At 38.4% G+C, this 17,205-nt stretch overlaps 1 long non-coding RNA gene across 3 annotated transcripts; it reads left to right on the top strand.

The window, feature by feature from the left end:
• Window positions 1-7,170: 7,170 nt before the first annotated feature.
• Window positions 7,171-16,988, top strand: LOC102081306 (uncharacterized). 3 transcript variants are annotated; one of them, XR_001224990.2, is made up of 8 exons: window positions 7,171-7,197; window positions 8,431-8,486; window positions 8,592-8,656; window positions 16,012-16,101; window positions 16,261-16,296; window positions 16,401-16,521; window positions 16,606-16,795; window positions 16,884-16,988. It is a non-coding gene; the product is annotated as an uncharacterized LOC102081306 (long non-coding RNA). The 3 variants fall into 3 exon arrangements; XR_002058516.2 differs by lacking the exon at window positions 8,431-8,486; XR_002058517.1 differs by lacking the exons at window positions 7,171-7,197; window positions 8,431-8,486 and adding an exon at window positions 7,396-7,426.
• The last annotated feature ends 217 nt before the right edge of the window (window positions 16,989-17,205 follow it).

The following is a 17,205-nucleotide window of genomic DNA, read 5'->3' as shown; positions in this document are numbered from 1 at the left end:
TTTTAAACCCCAAAGGACCCAAAATTAAATGTAGCATCTGCTCATCCTGGGCTAAAATCTGGTTACCCCAAAAGGGACTTTATTTTAACAAAGAGCCAGATTCTTTTTGAATACTCTTCACACCAAATTTGAATAATATACTTACCAGCCAGCTTTTGCAGTGTTTTCACAGTGTCAGAGTATAAATACACACGAGAAGGCAGTTTTGAAACTTTTACAACACGTGCCAGTCAGTGAAACAGTTACACTTGATTTCACCCACCACAGGTCCATAATTAGCACAACCTGTTCTGTGTTTGGCATAATTTGTATAGGAATTGTTATATGACATTAAACAGTAAAGCAAGTCGGTTCCTTCTTTTATTTGTACTACAAAGTAAAATTCTGACTTCATTTTATACATTGTAATAAAGCAAAACAAAACTGGCATCATCAGCATATAATGATAGCTTATGCTTAGTGTGTCCCACCCTTGTTCCATAGATTTGTTAGTGAAGTTGTAAACAGCAGTGCTGACAGATGGCAACCATGGTGGCAGCCTTTTAAATAGAAATTGGGTGTGAATTATTCCTGTTTGTCATAAAAAAGTGTCTACGCTTGGCTTTTTATGAATCAGCTGAACACACTTTCTATATTTTTTCCAAACAAAAATTTTCCAGCACATTGAACAAACAGAGCCATCTGTATCTGTGCTTTATCTGACTTTCATTTATAATATTTACTCTTCTAGCGTTATGAAAACCCTGCCTTACAGTGAAAAGAGAAAGAAAGAAAGAAAGAAAGAAAATCACTTCTGGTGTTTATTATTTTTATTACTGGTTGCCACATTTAGACTTGTTCTTGCTAAAATTCTACATATTATTTTAAGATCAGAACTTGTATTTTCTCACGTTTGATAGAAAGTTTCCCATGCTTTGGAATGATATTCTTAGAGCACTGTTCATAGAAAGCTAATGGTGCCATGGTGATAACATAGTACTAACTATTTTATTGTAACATTTTCATGCAAATCAACAGGACAATGATCTGATCTTGCCCTTTTCGTACTATCAGATGCCATCCAGTTTCTTCTTTGTTTCTTACTCCAGAAATCTTTTGTTCTCCAGAAATCTAGTAGCCTTCCATCTGTTTTAATCTCTGCACTGTACGGTGCTATCTGGGATTTTCACGTACCCTAAACCTAGAGCTTTACCTCTGCCATGCCACGGTCACTCCCCAGGCCTCTTAGCTTTAGACCTGGCTGACTTGGTGCTACTTCTCTCCTCTGTGACTAAGTCTCTTCCACCCAAAGTTAATTTTTAATGACACACTTTGTTATGTGGGTCCATAGGGGACCCTTAGTGACTGTGCTTTAATAAAGCAAGTCTCACTGCTCACTCCCTTCTGAGGAGGCTTCATTAAAGCCGGTGATGAAAAAAGCTCTTTGAAGTCCCAGATTTGAGCCTATCCAAACTTTATATTTCTCTGTCCATCTGTCTGTCTGGAATTTTATGACTTTATTTTCATTTTTACGTCAATGGCCACAATAAACAAACAACCTATTTTGAAGGACAGATGATGTGACCCCCTAAGGGGCACTTCATAACTGTAGTGTATTGACAGTGTGTTATTAGAGACCACAGATGGGGCTAGTGTAAGGAAAGAAGGCACATATACAGTGCTATCCCTTATTGCCATCTCACAATATTTCCCTCATCTGAAAACAAAAGAAATATATCCAAGTAATTTTGATTGGTGCTGTGTAATTGGAAATCAATAAAATCTGAAATGGGGTGGTAAAATGATACATTTTTATCACTGCTGCTGCACAGCAAGGTTTAGATTTTAGCTGACATGTTGTGCTGTGTCTCCGGGCAAGATTTGCATGGCCCTTTGCTTTTTCTCAAGGTCCTCCTGCTTCCTTCCATGGTCCAATGGCATTCACACTAGGGAGTCTATCAGTGGCCATAGAGTGCATAAATTACAACACAGAGCATGTAATATATGTACACGAGAGATAATTTATTCAAAAATCCATGTACATCTCTTGATTCATTTGTTTTTATGTTTTAATTAGTCTGTCCAGATGAGATACGTGGATATAGAGAGTAGGGCTATCAACTATTCATGTCAAATATTCTAAATTAGATTATTGAATTAAGTGGAAAAATCAATGAGACATGTGATTTTAAAAATTAATCAACTGCAGAAATGCTGAATTTCCACTAGAAGAGTTGTTTGATTGAGAGTTGCAGGGGGCGTTAGTGGAGCACTATCCACCTGCAGTACCACGCGCTGTGCGTCAAAGTCAGAGCAGCTGTGGGTTAACGCTCACTGCTTCAGACTTCAGACACACCACTGCTTCTGTGAGGAGAGAGGGATCTGTGAATTTAGCCTACTGTGATTAGTGAAGATAAATGACTGATATCAGCTGAGCAGCTAAACTTTAATGGTGTTAAGGTATAATAGTTGCCTTATTCTTGTATTCTACAAGTGATTTCCACTTGTTTTGTATTTGTAAATGAGGGTTCATGTTAACAGTAAACTAATTACAAGTTGTAATTTGTGTTTTGCATTTTGTGGTGGTGAGTGAGGGAAGTAAATCCGCAAAGTACCAACTGAAAATCCAGACCATCAACAGTGCTGGTGTCATTACTTTAAAAAAGTATTGTATTACCTATTACTCATCACTAACCCTATTAAAAAGTATTGCATAATGGTACTTCCTGGAGAAAGTAATTTGCTCTTTCTTGTAGTGTTTAACACCCTGGAGAACCCTTGGGGTCAGAGCCGACCCCGTTGGTTTTCTAGGGAAACCATGGGGTCAAATTTGACCCCATGGGTTCTCCAGGGTTAAGTTTTAACATACAGAAAAGCAGCTGTACTGTGGAAACATGCACAGGTAATGAATGAAGACTACAGTGGTACAAGCCTCACATTGTTGTGGCATTTTAACATATGGTGCCCCTCATGGACAATACACACATTAGCCTGGATCTTACTCACTTGCAGAGACGTGGACAGGTTCGTTCTTGTACATGGGTATGTTCTTGTTATACTTCTTTGAAGTCCACTTGAAGTGTTGTATTGTAATGTAAATTCCCCCCCCCCTAAAAAAAAACAGGCAGGGACACGGACTCCACGCTAACTGCTTAGTGATGAAATTTATGTAACGGGGACCCAAGTGGCCGTTAGCGGAGTTGCAGATCTAGAATATAAGAAAACCACTTTAGATTGTGGGTATGCTGTGGGCATTCACAGGGACCCACTCAGCTTAGTGTGGGTAGGACGCTTTCAGCCCACACTTTGGCCTGTATGTCACTCCTAGTGGCTCTTTGGCAATAAACCAGTTGAATGTCTGGATTGAATTTGTGCATGCTTTCGAATCCTGCAGTCTCATTCACTGTGACAAAAAGGTTTGTAAAAGCACTTCAACAGAATTCAATATTTTGGCCATGTTCAAAGATTAGAACAGCTTGGAATGAGGTCAGACTGATATGTGAAAAGATTATTTCAAATGAAATTCCACTAGATTCAAACTCACTGATCAAATATTACATGCTGGATATGACAAATAATATCAAATCTTACACTAAAAAACCCCAAACATATATCCTGAAAGAAAAACAAAAGTAATTTACAAAAGTTTGGGGACTTTTAAAATATGTAGAATATATGAAGTCAATCATTTGGCAATTTTCTTCTTTTTCTTGAGAGTTTTGAATTAATGAAGAGTTCCCTTTAAAAAAAATGCACATTTTGCTTTTCAGTCACGCATTGGGAGAAGTAATTTGTTATGTTTTTGTTGTTCATGTGTTTGACTCAGTTAAAAATCGAATGACTATACTGTTCATTAAAAGCCCTTGCGCTGTCCTTGCAGAGAAGAAAAGGTGGTGGCTGTCCAAACCTGACTGATAAATATTATCACTAGAGTTCAGGGAATAGGAATACTGTTATGTGTTTCTTTTTGTGAGCCAGCAGGTAGAGGTCAGCAGCTAATTGCAGTATTCTTCTTCTGTCTTGTCAAAGTGTCCTTGAGAACCTACGGATGTTTATGCTAATGACTTGAATGGCACTGAAGCCCGCTGCACTATTAGTGTGCAAATTGGTGCATGAGAGTTGAAATGTAGGGCACTTTGGATAAAATATACAATATGTATATATATATATATGCTGTTTGGGTTTATCCCTACAATGACTACAATTCAGTTTCTTAATAAATAATCACAGAGGCCCCTTTAGAGATTTAGGAGCATTTTCTGTTTGTACTTCAAAGATATTTTGAATGTAAATGATGTATTGTCACATATTTACTATTGGATTGTTTGTTTCAGGGCTTGCTGAATTCCCTTGTACCTTGGCATCTTCTGTTCATGTGGTAATGGTTAATCTTCCCATGCCTTATTGTCTGAGGCCTGGCAGCTTGTAAGGCATTCTTCTTGTATATATGCTGTATAATGGTGGTCGACAAACAACTTCTACATGCATTACCGTCAGCTTATACTGAGTCACATAGAATTTCTGGAGACTCTAACTAATGAAAATAAATTCTGTCTTAAAATACATATTTAACACACACACACACACACACACACACACACAGAGAGAGAAACAGTTTTGCATGTACGAAGACTTGGTTAGCAGTGCCAGTTTTACTTTTTAAATGACAACAAGTCAAGGTTGAAACCAAATGAACTGATTTGTTTAACATGTGATTTTGATTCATTTTGCACACGAATTGGCAGACACAGATAGTTAATATGGGGAACTTGTTTGCTCTCTGTTTTTAATTACCGAGTGTAGAAACTTACTTCAAAACAAACAAAATTTCTTCATGTTGTAAAATAATCAAGAAATGGAAATTTGTTACTTATGCAACCTAGCATTTGTTAGAATAATTGTTCCAATTGTTTTTGGTTATTTTAGGGTGAATGTGTGAGAGATACTCTCATACTTCCAGTATGAGTTTGCAACCAAGTGGTGTGTATGTGGGCTGCTCTGTAATTGGTTGTTTGGACTTCGCATTTTGATGAAAGCTTATTGGTAATTTTATTTTGCATTTTTCAAGACTCAGTGTTATTGAACATTTAATGCTCCAGACCTCAGTCACACAGATCCAGAGACTGGTCAGTGACCATCTGACAACCATAGGCACAAGGGAAAAATGTGAATTCTTTCACTGGTTGTTGGAGGTTCCGGTTATAGCAAGGTGAAATAGAACCTGAACAAACACTTGCCATTTGCTCTCTCTGCTGAAGATAAAGTTGAAAAAGTGCAATGCAAACTAGAAACAGACAACATTTGTGTTATACTTTTTACAGTTTCAAAACTGCTTGTTTGCAAGTATTTCCAGACATGACATGCTAACCACTGGCAACCATGACAACTTGCTATTGAACAAAGGAATCACCAGCAACTTCTAGCAACCATTCACCAAATGGATGTGAAGACACATTTTTACCTCAAGATTGGTGGTTGTCAGATAGTTTCCAACAGGTCTCTTGTGCCTGTGTAACTAAGATCTTAGCAGCACTGCTTCTGAGCATCAACCCAACCCACTCAGGCCCATAAACCCACTTTGGCACCATACACAACTGCAAATGTGTATTTAATCTGGATGATGGCTCATTACCTAGCTCTTTTTAATGATGGATACAGAAAATAAAAGGGTCCATAAATTGAACCTTGGGGAACACCATTCATAGCGACACTTTACCAAAGGATACACAAACCTCTCGCAAAGAAACAAATATAACACAATTTTAAACAAACAAATACCTTAAAATCACCATGAAAAAATAATAATGTTCAGCATTAGTGCAGTTAATGGAGCAAAGCCGGCAGAGTACTTTAGGCAGTCAACTCAAGCTGCACTGTGTCATATGCTAACATGACTCACTCTTTGCATGACATAGTGATACACCCTCCTAACTCTTGAGTTTCACACTTCTCACTCTATTATGTTAGTGTTGTTTGCATGTCTGCTAAGTTCTGTTTTTTTTTGTTTTGTTTTTTTTACTCATCACTCCCTATTTTTTGTTTACTTCATAGTGGCAGGGAGTGATGAGCTCTAAGCCCAGATGCTAGACTGGATTCTGCTGCTTGAATCAAATGTGAGCCTCCTGAAATATAGGAAAATCACATATGCAGTCAAACAAACTCAGCTGTACCTTAATCAATTTCATGACGTATCATAGTTTACCAACTCACAAGAAGAAATTCTGGCAGCAGTCATTTTAATGCTCATCTTAACATTAAAATGACCAAGGTTACTTTTTATATTCTGTGCAAAAGTACAAGAGTTTACAAAGTTCTTTTTTGTCAAAAGTTTTGTCAAAGCAATAAAGTTTCTGAGAAATTAATGAGAACAATGAAGTATTAGATCTGAACCATCTTAGACTAAAACAAATCTGGTATCAGCTGAACAATCCAAATTATACAAATAGATTGTAGAAGACCCCTTCCCTCCTTGCAGTCTACTGTATTTGATACACTTGCTCTTACACGTCCTCATAGAAGCTTAGGCCTTTCAGATCCGTCACTTTAAGACAGTCCTTTCAACTAAATGTGTCCAGCCTGAGGCAGAAACATCCCCTCCTGTGGCTTATTCGCTGTAGGTACAAGGTTACCTACAACCATGCATCTGAGATCAGGTGTTTCTGATCCTGCTGCAAGACTTCTTGGTACAAGAGAAAGAACTGATGATGTTTGTTAATGTTTGCTGCTTTCACCCCAGAACAATTTTTTCACCTGTTCCCCTAGATTATTGTGTAGTATGTAGCTGTGATGGACCAAGCAGCAAAGGCATAGAGGAAACAGGAAAAATGTCTTCAAAATGGGCTTTTTAAAATTTTAACCCCAAAAAGACAAAGTTCAAAATATAATTACCAGGCCCATAAAAGAGGTCAACTAAATATAACTCTACTCAAAAAGTAACTTCCAGAAACTTAACCAAACAAAGCAGACACAAATTAACTCACAAACTGACCTAAACACAAAGACACAGGAGGGTAACCTTTATAGTGGTTTGGCCATACCATTTACACACAATAGGGGAAACAAAAACAAACACCAGTACCAAATAAGCACAAAAATAACATAACTAAAAAGTAAAACCCCCCGTTTCTGACAAACACTTGGTTGGTCCTGTGTTTTCAAAGTCCTCATGCCTTGGCCAGCTTTTTGCCCAGACAGGAAATAGCCACCTCCCCAAACCAGGTAACTCAAAAAAGAGAAACATACGGTGGCCCTGAGAGGCCAAACGCCCTGCAACTTAAGAAAACACCAGCAATAAGAAAGATGCTGCTAAAGCACACAAAACACAACAGAAATAGGAAAAATGACAACGGAAAAAGGAAAAAACCGAGCCGAAATAGGAAAAAGCACAAGGGAAGTGTTTCTGGGGAGACAATAACCAGACGGACCAGTTGCAGGAACCCAAAACATGGTAGGTGTGTTTTATCACGATTCATATAATACTGATGATGGATTTTTAGGCTAATAGTCAGGCTAACACACTTACCTCTCATCTTTTCTTTCCTCACAAAACCGATAGAACCTCCACTTCTTTTAAGTGTCTCCCAGCGCAATTCTTAGCATATTTTGGTTCCTGCAACTGGTCCGTTGGGTTATTGTCTCCCCAGAAACACTTCCCTTGTGCTTTTGGAAATCTGTTTTTTCCTATTTCTGTTGTTGTTTTTCCTATTTCCGTTGTGTTTTGTGTGCTTTTGCAGCATTTTTCTTGTTGCTGATGTTTTCTTAAGTTGCAGTCTGTTTGGCCTCTCAGGGCCACCGTAGAACATAATTAATATAACAGAAAACATTTTTTAAAATCACACAATGCTACTATGCGTGCACTTCATAATATCACAGTTAGGTTTAAGCAAGTACATTAATGAATTATATTACTGAAATAACTGCAAACCAAACTAATGAAGCGAATGAATGGACAGGTTTTACCCATGTGTGGCTGATGCCATCACAGTAGGTTACATTGTCTGCATTTATTTTTGGATTCATTCAAATGAAAAATGCAGTTGCATCAATTATGACTTTTAATCTTCGTGGACTGACATACTGTGTGTAGTTAGGACTGTTTTCATTAATGTTGATCTATACTACCATTATTGCAGTAGTAGTTTGTTTTACTCATTTCTAACATCATATTTCAATTTGGTGATTGATTTGTACTCGAAAATGAATTGTGTTGGTTTTGCCAGTAACAAAAACTAACAGGACATACTTCTACTTTAGTCAGACAGTTAGCCAATCACCCTGTACTGCATTTTTATAGCCTTTTTGGGGTTTAAAAAATGTTTTAAGACTTTAAAACTTGCTATTTCTCTGTATCCACTTAAAAAAATGTATTATTAATGTAGCTACATAGCTAGCTAGCTTTTCTAGAAAGATAATGCTCATACTATACTGAGGCCAGTCTGATTGTTTCTACAGCTACTGGCCTGTTACAGAATGACTGAAAAATCTGTGATGTGAGCAACGGTTCATTGGTAAGAAGGGTTAAGGTTAGCCTATAAAAATACCACCACGGCTCATAACTTGTGTCTCCTCCAGCAAATCAAAGTCAGTCATGGCTTCTTATTCTGTCATTTCAGACAGACCACGGATGTCTGCAGCGGACACGCAAAGGACCGCTACACTCGATTGAGGCCATGGAGAGGTAAAGGATGATTATATTCTGCTTGCTCTCTCTGCTGTCATCTTATAACATTTCTCTTCAACACACAATGACCATGAGGAGAATAGGTTAGAACACCCGTCACCCTAATGTCTTCCTGCCATATCATGAGAAGCTCATAGAGATCCACTGCCTTCACTTCAAGTAGGCCAATCTTTGTGTCAACCACAAGAGGGAACAATGCAGCACATACACAAAGCCTTTACCTCAGCTATGGATCCCTAAAACCATGGTTAGAAGTGTTTTATGTGTAAAAAAAAAAAAACCCCAACCAACCAAACAAACAAACAAACAAACCCAAAACACTTATTTTAGTGACTGGAATTCTAATGCCATAGCTCTCTTATCATAGCTGATTACATGCATATTTATTCAGATTGTATTTCTTTTGGTAATATAGTTTCCCTTCGTAACCTGAGGAAGATTAAACAAATGGAAGTCATATATGGAGTCATTTAAGATTCTTAATAGGCTGCTGTGGGGCTACAAATGATCCCTACACTCTATGGTTGTAGCTGAAATAAAGGGTTAATAGGTCATCCATGTAATGGCTATGCTATCTCAAGACTGATGGGAAGTCTTGGATTTTCAGTCTGAATATTTGTACTAATTTTGTCTAATGCATCTCTCTGTACGTTAAAAACCAAACAAACTAAAAAGTAAAAAATCAAATTAAAATAAATTCAAAGTTGCACTAACAACAGTTAAACTTAAATATTTTCTGAATCCTGCCAAATAGCTCCACTTGGGCTGAATGCATCTCTGCTCAATGGCTCTTTGGTCTTTAACAGACAGAGACGGCATTGGGATGTCTCAAATACATGATGTGGATGGGAGAGAAAGAGGCAATTTGGATCCTCATTAAATTTTCAAAAGTCCTGATGGTCCTCCGAAAATTGAACCAACTGTTCCAACGCACCCTTAATTTTATGCTACAGTAAGTGCAAATTAGTTTCACAAAAAATATTTTTAATCACACTCTGCCAAGTTAATTTGGTGTGTGGTAATTTTCCGTTCTCCTCTCTTAGCATCACACTCAGTCATGAACCATGATGGCTTGTATGATCTGTGCTCAACACAGGCCCACCCCGAGTCCAGACTCTGTGTTCTTCTTGTTACCAATCTGGCAAATTATCAATCCTTTCCTTACATCATAAGTACAGCAAAGGGCTACTGTATGTGTTTGCTTGCATGGTAGCCATATATTCCAAACCACTGTTTACACATAGAATTATGCTAATGCTTATTTTCTGTAAGTCACTGTTGAATCGTACGATAACCAATTACCAAAAAATATATTTATTTTAATGCATGCTAAAGATAAACATGCAGCACTAATCGACTGACTTCATTTATAATTATGGACAGTACTGTCCAGAAGTGTTAGCACTTCAGGTGTTTGTATCACATAATACCATCAAGCAACAATACCATGTGATCAGTCTCAGATTTATTCAACAGAAGCACAACAGAGTGATAGAAAACTAGCTTCAGCGATTAAACAAAGAGGCATGGCTCCATCAGAGTCCTGATTGCAACATCAATGATTCAGTTGGTATTAGAGCTATAGAGAATTCAGGCCAATATTTTGCTTAAATATATTGAGCCACATTTAAAAGTTTTCCTTATGATCTTTAATTTGTAGCTCGTAGTATGTTTTATCTTCATTACTTAACTTTTTAATTTAACATATTGCACTCTATTAATTCATCCTGCTATTGTTAATCTACTCTGTGGTTGTCGTTGGGCTCCAGTGGTCACACCTGTTGCTAATAATCAGCCACAGTATTTAAGAACCTTTTTGAACATCTTCTGTGTGCCAGACTGTTGTTGCCCTCGTGGAGGTTGTTGTTGTAAACTGGTGTATGTGCTTGGGTCAGCATGCGAAGAGTAGTTTATAGTTTATAGTTGTTTTACATATAATAGTAACAAAAATGAGAAATGGATAAGCAGGACTGGAGGCATTTTGTATTGTAGTTGTCTGTTGTACATGGAATAATTAACATCCGTCTTGTTTTTTAAACTGAATGGCATGCATACTGTTTCTTGGAAGCACGAGTCAGAAACTGCAGAAGGTGTTAAGGTTCAGGATTGCATAAAGAGACACAATCATTGAAACAGTCTTCACAGAAGAACTGTAGCATCTTTTCCATAATACGGTACTTCAAAGTACCTTAACATTTTCAGTGCAGTTATTTCTAGGCAAATTTGTGTTGTTTTTGTATGAAGATGAATTTAAATAAAACTTGTGATGACATTAGTTTTACAAGCATCTGTTTTTTGTTTGTTTGTTAGCACCTTAAACTCTGGCAGAGCACTAACACATTTGCTTCAAATATGTGATAAATCCTAAAAACTATGAAATTTGCAGTTGCTATCATAACATGTCCTATTCCAACATTTGCCAACAAGACAAAAAGGGCAATCCAAGTTCATTAACATGCATTGTGTTCAAGGAAGAATTTTACCTTTAAATTCAAAGAATGTCATGAGCAGCTATTAGTGTGGGCGGTGCTTCCTTATAGAGCTGGAGGCTTTTCAGTGGGAAGTTGGAGAAACATGAATTCCTCAGTGATGACTACATCATGAGCAGAGATGGGCAGTAAAGTATTACAAGTAATCTGATTACTTTTTCCAATTAATGAGTAAAATAAGGGATTACTATTGCAAAAAAAGTAATTAGATTACTGTTATTTTCCCATAAGCACGCTGCATTACTGCATTACTAAACCGTGATTTTGTTTGTGAGAATGTCTCAGGACAATGACGTATGAGCGTGCGACGTCCATAGCAGCAACAGACGTGTGTAGATAAACAATGGATAATATGGAGTGCGGGAGAGAGTATGACCATGCAGCATGGTCATACTCTCTCTACAGCGAAAACTTCAACTTCATATCTGAGCAAGCACCGAGCATGCTGCCACGGGTATGTGAAATTCATAGAGAAACCCCCGGATCGCTCCACTGACATGACCACTGTGGCACCGGGCAAACCTCCACCGGCCCCAAAGAGATTTAAGAGCAACAGGACTTAGTGCCGCTGAATCTTTGATTTTATTTATTTTTTGCTGCTTTATTTGCATCTATTTGAAAGAGTGAGTGTAAACACAAAAATCATTTTATTTTATATGCTGGAATATGCAGAAAATAGGTTTAAATGTTAAACAAATTTCTTCCAGTCAGAGAATCTTGCATATAATTTAATTTTTACTTGATGCAATATGCATCAAGTTAAAAGATTAAAACTAATAAAACAAGTTTTAAAAATAGACTTTTTCATTTGATTTAATTTTAAATGGTGGATTATGCAGAAAAAATAGAATTGGGCTGAAAGGTCTATTGCTTTATAACGTATTCAGGTTGTGTATCTTGTTTTTAAAAATTAACTAACTAATTACTTTTGAAATTAAGTAATCAGTAAAGTAATTGGTTTACTTTCTTGAAGAAGTAATCAGTAATTAGTATCTAATTACTATTTTAAAGTAACTTGACCAACACTTATCATGAGCAATAAAACGGAACAAAAATTGAAATTTAACATTTGGCCCAGTGGATTCTTATTCTGAACCACGTGGAATATTCCATAATTGAGAAGTACATGAAGAATGGAAAGGTTTAGCTAGAGCTGTTCAGAGACGTCTCAGATATCCCAGGGCGCCTTTATCTAGATTAATTGTATTGTGGGGAACGGATTCATGTTTACAGAAGGCATTTTGCAATTTCGCAGACATTCTGAATAACTCTCAGCAGATTAAGAATGCTTTTATTAAAAAAAAAACATTTTTTAACTTTAAAAAAACATATCAGAAATTTCTTATCAACACCTCACACAGGTGTCAGAATAACTTTTCAAATTGATGGAAAAAACCAACATGAAGTTTGTTGGAACAGCACATGCCAAAAGGAGGACTTCAGCTTACTATGCATTGATCCTCCAACTTTACAAAGCTCTGCTGGAGGTGTTGAACAACGTAGTTGCAAAATGCACCTGAGAGGAAATGTTCCCCCTCGTCCTCTAAGGTGCTGACCTGCCTTCCCTGTCTGCTCTACCTCTATCCTTTTCTCGTGTGTGTCTGGGTGTGAGTGAATTAACTCTGCCTACCTCCTTCCAGAAGTGAATGTGGCCACCCCAGATACCACTGGCACTTGTTTCCCATCTACACCACAGTCCTCCTCTCACCTCCTCACTGGATCGTTAAGCCACATAGCGTGGTAGTATTACTTGAGCCTCTTAGTCATCTGATGTCACTTGCCTGCTAACCTTTGCTACATGCTTACCTTACTTGTCCTCCTTTATCGCAGAGTCTGCCCTGATGTACCCTCCTGCCTAGTTTCTAGAAAAACCTGCCAGTCCCACTCTAGCCCCACAGGAGAATTCTTACCCAGGTTCAAACCTGAGGAAATTAGAGAGCACTTACTTGAACTCAAGCATGTGGAGAAACAGAGAAATCTTACCTGAACAAAGTCTTACCTCTGACCTGTGAAAGCAATGTTCACTTACTTGAGTCGGCAAAAACAGAAAACACTCAGCTGCCCAAGGCTTCGTCCTGTGGAGAATTGAAATCCTTCGCTTGAATACTAATGTCAGTATTTTCCTGAACAGCTGCAAATGCTTACTTGTTGTTAACCTGAAGGAGCTCATTAAAATCACTGAACTTTTTTCCAGGGCATCCTGCAACATAAGCATTTTGCACAATTTGTGATACTTCCCCGCTTGGTGTCTTGACGTCGGCGGTGACGAGAGTGCTCTGTGTAACACACCAGTCTGAAATCTACCACAGGTGGGTTGAGGTCATGTGACTGTGGAGGTTTTACGGTATGATTAATTCACTTACCATTCGTGCCCTTTGGATGGAGGCATAGTCTGATATGATAGAGGAGGTCACTCAGAAAAACTTTGCAGTGACCCTTCCCCTTAAGGAAGCAAGTGGACCGAAACCACTTAAATGTCCCCCAAAGGAAACCTCGCTGTAGAGTTTAGAGGCTTTTTATTCAGCCTCATAATCCAAAAACAAACAAAAAACCAAATGATTAAACAGCAAAAACAGGATTAAATGAAGAAAAAATGAAATGTACATATTTTCAATATGTACATTTCAATCAAAGTCTTCAGTACTAAGTTTAATCCGGAGAGTTTAATCTCAACAGAGTAATTTGCATTAAGTTATTTTATGAGCCCCGTGCCAACATAATAAAATGCAATATAATAAGAGAACATGTCATTCTAATAACATGATCAGCGCTTACTCAGCGGGTGTGCGTACTCAAAATTAAATCTAAGCTGAATGTTATTTGAGTGAAGACAAAAAAAGGTGCAAGACCAATAATTATCAGACACTTTTAATAAGTAACAAAAAAGAAATCGTAATTATAAACTGCACTGTAATAGTGATTCCTAGGTTAACTCTCTTTGCACATACCTCACAATAATTTTGCATTTACAGTTCTTTCCTTTTATTTTTAAGAAAAATTAAATGAAGGCTTGAATGCTGAGTGGCAGAGGTGGAGACATTTAATAGCCTGCTACCTGGATGAAAATCGCATTTAATTATCCTCTGCCATTGTCAAAGTGAAAGGAATATTGGATGGCGTAATTGGTTTTCAACAGCTACCTGAAAGGGCCAACAACCTGCACTGTGTTCTGGAAGGGTTGAAAAAATGTTACCTCATCCCCTGACAGGCCCTACCTTAACTGTTAATAACCTCTTTGTGTTGTACTAATCCTTCACTTTGGAGTGCAGGGCTATGCCTGCATATACTTTAACTTCAAGGTGGTCACAGGCCATCAAGAGGTAGTCACAGCCTGCCGTGTGTTACATCGACAATAAATCCAACCGTGTCCGCTGAAAAAGAAGGTCTGACTAAACAATAAAAAGGCCCTTGGCCAGATCTCTAAAACTGGCCTCTGTATGCGATTGTGCACTTCCTCCTTGAAGCAGCACATATGTTCCCCGGGGCAGGATGAACGGCTCCGCCTGGGAGAATAGAGTGGAGGGGGAGGAGAAAAGACGAGTGTCTCCATCTGTCTGTGCATCTAGGGGGCTCACATACTGTTACATCTCCCCCTGGAAGAGTGGGGAGTCTTGGGCAGATATCATCAAACACGGGCTCGCTTTGCGCTCCACGGCAGCCATGTCACAGCCATTGCTTGCCAACGACGGGATGGACAACAAAACCGCATATGGCTGCCGAAAACACATATGGCTTAAACGTCATGATGCCTTTTACTTGTGTAGGGCTTTCATTACCTTTGACTTCAATTTTGGCTCAGCTGACATGGCAGCTCCAATTAGCAGTTAAAAAAATTCTGCATACCGCTTTATATTTATTATTGTGTACCTCTTGGAATAATACACTTGTAAAGTTAATTTACAGTAGTATATTTTATTTTTCTAATACGTGTTCGTGTGTGTGAATTTGCACGTGTGAACTTGGGGGACTGGCCATCTCCCTGGCAGACAGTGGCCATCTGGCCGAGGGGTTTGGAGACAGACACTGTCTGTTAAGCACTATAACCCTTATCTTCGTGCCATGTCTCAGATGCCCCTGCCACTCTCTCCCGGGTCTCCCTTCACACCGGAAAAGGCACTCTGAGATGGATGAGAGGCGACAGACGGGATGTCTGGCATGTATGGGACTGAAGAGTGGGTGCTAGAGAGAGGAATTAAAAAAAAAAAAAAAAATCACTGCTGTCAGTTGGCTTAACAAAGCAGACACATCATCATCCTCCTGGGCAGGGGTCCAAATCAATATCTTGCTATTGACTAAGCTAGCAGGTTTGATGTATGTTGTTGCTCCTCAGGTTGATCACACATCACCAGTCATTATGTGTGCATGTCACCTTGGTTGTGAAGGTGTGAAGCATTAGTTTATGGGTGTGAATGTTGGTTGTTCATTGGGAGTGGGACATCACAGACTTTCATCATTGACTTTCTATGACTCATGTTTGGTTTTGTTCCTCATGGACAAAATGCCTTTCAACTATGAATGAAGGCAAGCATCGATTTCTTAGAGGAGAATAACTCGTGTTGAAGATATTGAAGATACTCACATTCAGTACACATACTGTACGCATGCAGAAAGACAGTTAAACAGCAGACGAGGGCTGCATAAGAATAATACAATGTAAATCTAATTTGATGAGTAAAATTGTCATGTGCTGGGGATATCTTGGTTTTGTTTTCTTTTTTCTCTGTTTCTCTCGCCTCTCCTGCTCTTTCTCTCTCGCTTTCTCAAACATAATTTATGGTCCTGCAAATGCGTCCATCAGCTTACACGCTTATGTTCAGAAAGCAAACAGAGAGGGTTTTTTTTTTTTTTTTTCAACCATCGCAGATGTGCTCTCATCCAGTCTTCCAGAATCGTAACGGCCTGTCACAAGATGAGAATGACCTATGCATCTGCTGAATGGTGATTGGTTGACAGGTGAGCTGGAATAAGCAAGGAAGCAACAGCAGGATATTTAAGAAAAATCTTCCAAAGATTAAAAAAAAAAAAAAAAAAAAAAAAAATACAGCATGAAAAGCACAGACACTGGGTCGAGTGGACACTTTTCGTTATTTTTTACATTCTGTCTCATTTTAGCTCTTTGTGGTAATGGACCAACAACAGCACAAGCAAGTATGGATTGAAGACCGGTTGTAGCACATACTTTGTACGCTGCCTCCATCTGATAGCAGAGCTCTCTGCACGCTCTCCCTGCTGAACCTTAAATCCTGCTTTAGGTGGATAGTTGGACTGTGTTTGCTCCACCAGTGGGTTGCCATTCATCAACCACAGTATTTAAGGACCTTCTTGAACATCTCCTTTGTGCCACACTGTTGTTGCCCTTGCAGTGGTAATCAGGTTTGTTTGATACTAAGCTTCTTCAGTGAAACTTCTCCCGATGAATGGATACTTCTGGAAACCTGAAAGTCATTTGCTTTGCAGGAAAGCCTTCTGACACCGAGAGCTGCGTACTTATCAAGCCATTCATCACCTGCAAAGGAAAAGAATGCATACTCTTCACATGCAAAAATTCACCTGAGTTCACATCTGTGAAATACACTTACATATACACACTTACCTGCTCTCTTTCTCTGCCTGCTCTGTCCCTCCTTGTCCCGAACTAAGAATCCAAGTAAGAATTTCTAATCCATCACTGGACAAAGAAAGAAATTGATTGTTTAATTTCCACAGATCACTAACTTGTGTTTCCTCTTCAACAGAATTCACGCTCCCTTCCAGTCTCTCACTTATCTGTTGCATTTACTTGCCTTTCGAGCTTCAGCTCTGAGAGAATACTTGGCTTTAATAAACCTTCAGTAAAACTTGCAATCTGTATCCCCGTCTGTTTCTGTGTCCTCCTTTGTTTTTGGTATTATGATAATAATCACACAACGAAAGACTACAGATAAAATGACGCTGCCAACATGGTAATAGCTGAAGTTTCAAATAAAATGAAAATGAATATGAAACAGCATGTGTACAGATGAGAGACTTTGGGCACATTAGATAGCAGCTTGTGCTCTATTGCCAAAAAAATCTCAA

The sequence above is a fragment of the Oreochromis niloticus genome, linkage group LG16 (assembly GCF_001858045.2).
Source record: "Oreochromis niloticus isolate F11D_XX linkage group LG16, O_niloticus_UMD_NMBU, whole genome shotgun sequence".
NCBI lineage: Eukaryota > Metazoa > Chordata > Actinopteri > Cichliformes > Cichlidae > Oreochromis > Oreochromis niloticus.
Note: the sequence above shows the minus strand (reverse complement) of the source record. Positions and strands in the feature narration are given on the sequence as shown.